The sequence below is a fragment of the Pinus tabuliformis genome, chromosome 9 (genome assembly GCF_031772625.1).
Source record: "Pinus tabuliformis cultivar Carrire ecotype Pingquan chromosome 9, CPIR1, whole genome shotgun sequence".
NCBI lineage: Eukaryota > Viridiplantae > Streptophyta > Pinopsida > Pinales > Pinaceae > Pinus > Pinus tabuliformis.
Window position 1 is genome coordinate 1783972164 of NC_142307.1, and position 5047 is coordinate 1783977210.

The 5047-nt window shown below is 36.8% G+C and overlaps 1 long non-coding RNA gene across 1 annotated transcript; it reads right to left on the bottom strand.

Annotated features, from left to right (window-relative positions):
- Positions 1–893: 893 nt before the first annotated feature.
- On the bottom strand, positions 894–1456 carry LOC149155908 (uncharacterized). The gene is made up of 2 exons (XR_016263094.1): positions 1222–1456; positions 894–1085 (listed from the first exon to the last, which is right to left on the bottom strand). It is a non-coding gene; the product is annotated as an uncharacterized LOC149155908 (long non-coding RNA).
- Positions 1457–5047: the final 3591 nt, after the last annotated feature.

Consider the following 5047-nt stretch of genomic DNA (forward strand, 5'->3'; position numbering starts at 1 on the left):
ATCCTCTGTTCTGGTTTTCCTACTCTTGCAACCATTCCTCTAGTACCTGCAATTGCACTTTCATTACTGCAATCTCTCTTTCTCTAACTTCTGCAGTCATCTCATTGCTGTGGCATTCCTCTCAACCACTTCTTTGATCCTCCATGATCATCTTCTCACTTGCCATGAGTTGCACTAGCCTCTACGACAGCAATCTCTTCTGCTGCCACTTACCTCACCAAGCTCTCCTCACTCAGTCTTTTGGTAAGTACTGGTTCACTGCCTCTGGAACCTCTTTGAGCACTCTCCTCTGCTCACTCTCTAGGCTGTCTCTTCAACTCACGTTCTTCTTCAGGATACTGTAATTGTCGTCTTTATTCAGCCTTTAGCTGAATGCCAGGTTCAATGCCATTGTCTTCTCTGCAACCATAAACTCTCATCACAAATTTCAAATAAAAAAAAAATCATTTCACCTCTTAAAATCTTGCATGATCTTTTCCTCTCTGCAATCCTGTTCACTTGTGTAGTTTCTAATCTTCCTTCATCATTCATCATACAGTCAAAAATAAATTTCAGTTTTCAATAAAACCTTCTCGTCCTCATTCAGAAAATAAACATTTTTCAATTCAACAGAACCTTCAAAATAAACATTCCACAGAGCCAGGCTCTGATACCATAAAATGATGAAGCCCAGGCCACTCCCAGGCCGCTCCTACCAGGATCCTTCTTATATTTGTCCATGACAAAATACCTCTCATTTAATTCTTAATCAAATCTCTATTTTAAGACATTTTCAACCACTGGTAATGCAGAAACTTATCCTTCGATTTTGTTCTCTTGGGCCTTCAATAGATAATGACCGTTGTTGTCAAAACATATATACTCAAACAACACATTCCTGCCACAAACTAATATCTCTTCGCAAAGCTGCACTCAGCTTGCAATTTCATGCAAACTGATAAAGATATCACACTGATGAAATACAAGCCAGAGGCAAAAGAAATCCATATTACAGGAGAGGAGGCAGAATACAAGCAGTTCTCCATTTTCACAAATTCAAACTATCGGGAAAGAAAGATCCACACGGATCTGCACTGCCAGAAGCCCTGTACATACCATTTACACTACAACATTTATCCGAATATAAATCATCTGTGCTAACTACCCCAGTATTAATCAAATGCAATGACATCCTTGCAAAATGAAATGCCTTGGTTACTGGTGTTACATGAGCATAATCACCTGGACGTTTGTAGACAGAATTAGTGCAAGTGCTCAGCTTATACCGTAAAATTATGCTGATAATACCAAGTTGTGCTTCCTTGCATGTTCAGGTATAATTCGCTGGACTAGTTCAGGAGAAGCTCCTTTCAACTCTTGAGGCTTGAAGTTAAACAAAGGGGCAACGACCGACCATTAGGCAAGCGTGTATTGGGTCCCGTAACTCATTGAAAAAAAAGGATGTGCACAAGCCTCCACAGCAGTGCAACACAGATTTGGGGAATACTGGAGCAGCCTCGGATATAGCAGATACACAATATCTATATCTCCTCTTGCACTGTTGATATCGCGCTGGTTAAAGTCTGGACTCTCTGCGTTAATTTGCCCATGTCTGGCGCTTCAACATTTGCAATGATTGCCAATTGGGTTGTTACAATGCCGTGCTTCTGGTTTGTAACCATCGTTCCGCCTTTACCTTTCAATTGCTGGACCGTGCCTATGGCATATCATTTCACTGTTTTATTCACAATTATAACATGAATTCAAATAAACAATGTATCAAATAAATTCTGTGCCCTCTTGCTAGATCTTCTGCGACTGAGATTTATCACAAAACTATTCATATTAACATAAGAATTCAACCCAGATTTGTTTCTGCTGAATTGAACTCAAACCTGCGCTGTCAATATATGTTAAATCACCATCTCTTTTGAATGCTAGCCATGGAACAACAATTTTACTTGCAGTGTGTGAAATAAATGATCGATTCACCGAAACATCATAAACTCCACTTCAGTTGGCCCAGATTCGATTTCAACACATTAAACAAATAGCAATTTCTGCTATTGAATGCACCTAGACTCACAGAATTTTACTATAGAGATTCACACAATCAGCAGATTCAAAATACTCCTTTTTGTGCAGAGTGTTAACGCCTTTCATGCATAACGATTTGGATGCAGAGTGTTAACGCCTTTCATGCATAACGATTTGGATGCAGAGTGTTAACGCCTTTCACAACGCACCACGAATAGCAATTCTGCTATCGACCCCTTAAGATTTCAAAAGCTTGACACTGTAGATTTGTAATGTATTAAAATGCTGGCGCCCTTTTCTTTTCATTTTCTATTAATCAAATACAGACCAATCCTAACTCATGCACAGAGAACAACATAAATCGATCTCGCTTTTACTACAGGTTTCCTTCAGTCAACCTCCCCAGCAATCGATACTTCAATCACATATATACAGTTAACCAGAAATAATTATAACTTTCGCAGCTAATCACCAAATGTATATATATAATCTGAACCCAAAACAAGATTACTTACAAACTTTGTTTGGCCTGATATTCCAGATTGATGACCCTTACAATTTCTGAAGGCTTACAGCCTTGGTTGTTCCAAACCAGCTCTCTACTCCTCTCCTATTCTCAATCTCCTTTTCTCTCAAAACCCCTCCTATTTATACAATTTAAAAAATCATTTAATTAAATGCTCAATCCCTTCAATTCCTCAACAAACCCCTAAATCTCTCAACATCCCTAAAGGATAGGTTTTTATCCCCAAAATCCTTCAGCTAATTAAATTCCCTCATATACTTTTATTAATAAAAAGATATTTACATAAATCCTCACTTTCTCCTATCTAATTCAAATTAATTAATAAAATATTAAAAATCATCACACCCCATATTTACAAATTAATATTATCACACCCCATATTTACAAATGGAAAAAAAGGTCCTGATGCTACTGCATCAAAATCCTTTTCGAGAAAAGCTAAATCTAAAAGAGAGAGCCCTCTCTGATTGCAGGTTGGCTAGAACCTGCAGTCCAAAGTTGGTCTGTGGTTACCTCGGCCGTATCCTTTTCCATAGCTTAAGGACAACCTGAGTGATAACACTACTTTAAACCATTGATATCAGGTTTGTTTGAAAAAAAAACTCATAAATTTAATTTTTTATTAAAAATTTCTACTTTAAACCATTGATATCAAGTTTGTCTGAAGAAAAACTCATAAATTTGATTTTTTATTAAAAAAATTAACAATATTTCCATGTTTCAGATTTTCCATTTTCACCCATCATCTTTTATAAAAACTCAATAATAAACCAATTTATTAAATTAAATATTCAAATTTTTTCCTTAAATCCTTTAGAGGCTTACTTTACATGTGAACATCCATATATTTTCTTTACAGAATGTTCACCTATTACTATCATGACAAAGACTTATGAATATTGATTGGCTTTACATTTCTTCCTTTCTTCTAAATTTCCACCAAACACACTAATTGAAAAATGTGTGCTGTCAATACTGTTCATTGGTTTGAATCATCTGGATTAATCATACTGATTGATCCCTTTCATCTTATTACATTTTCTTCATTCCTCTGGTAGATCAGTGAACTAGGGAGTCATCTAGACACTTCCTCCATGCTACTGGAGTATAATTGAATTGTAAATTGTAGAAAAGGTTGAAAAATCAAACAATTCACTTCGCCTTTAGCTATAAAAGATTCCAAAATCTTTCAACAGTGATAAACTCCATAAAATCGTATTTACTTTACTAATTGATAAGACTACTGTTAATTTCCAAAATCGATACTCCGTAAAATATTTACTTTACTAATTGACAAGACTATTGTTAGTGACTTTCTTTTATACTGTAACTTTTTTCGATACCCCTCCTGTCGAGACTTCTTTTTAACTAGTTTGTCAAGGGCCCTCTTGTCAAAAGCTCACTTGTGGACCACCTCTCTGTTAATGACACCTTTATTCAAATTTCACAACTCCCTTGTCAAGTACATCTTTATCAGATGCTTTGCCAGTTACCTCCCTGGTTGACCACCCCTCCGTGAGAATCCAATTGTCGTCGGCCATCTAACTCCTTTATCAAGAACTCTCTGATTGAACCCGTTATTAATGAACCTCATGTTGACAACAACGATGCATTAATTACCGAATCAGTGTTTGATGGTTGGCAATTCCTATTTCCAACCCGATTGAAACATAAATGCAGCCTGACATGCAAGGGGAATAACAGTTGCTTTGTTGCTAAAATGCCAAAGTCAACCCCATTGAAACATAAATACAAGAGAACTGCTATATCCCTTGCATGTCAGGCTGCATTTATGTTTCAATGGGGTTGGAAATAGGAATTGCCGTGTTTGATGCCTCATTTATTAACGTGTGTCATATCAGTCATAATCTATCATATCAGCTCCCACCATGACAATACAATTCAGAGACTCTTGGACAAGAACTAACAATTATTTTCTAATAGTTTATTGTTCTAAATAAAAAAGAAGAGTTCTGCTTGATTGTACCAGGGCTTCAATTTAGGGTATGGGAGTGTCTCTCCACTTACACAGATTTCCAATTCCATGTCATAATCTCTGGTGCCCTCTTTTATTTTGGAGATTTCCTTTTCTTTTGATGGAGAGAAACGTAAAGTCTCGTTAAACAGCGATAAAAAACAAAATTGTTTATTTTCTCTGTTAATTTATTTTAGTTGATGTTTTGATTTCCCATGATCAAATCAACCGCAAACTGGTCGACCAGATCTATGGTAACAAATCCATTTGGTACTCACCACTTTTTAATGTCATTCACCGAATGTAGTGGACTAAATCAATGGTATCATATCCGTTTGATGCTATTATCCATTTCGGGCATGATTAAGCATCCGTGCCTCCTCTTATCGCAGTAGACAAAAGATTTTCCGTTTCGGCTGTGGTACCAACTATACATTGCAATTGAGTAAACGCTTGGAGAGCTCTTCCGATAAGGCCGTTTCCTTCCTGTGAGTCATGCATTTCTTCACACAATTGGCTCATTACGGGAG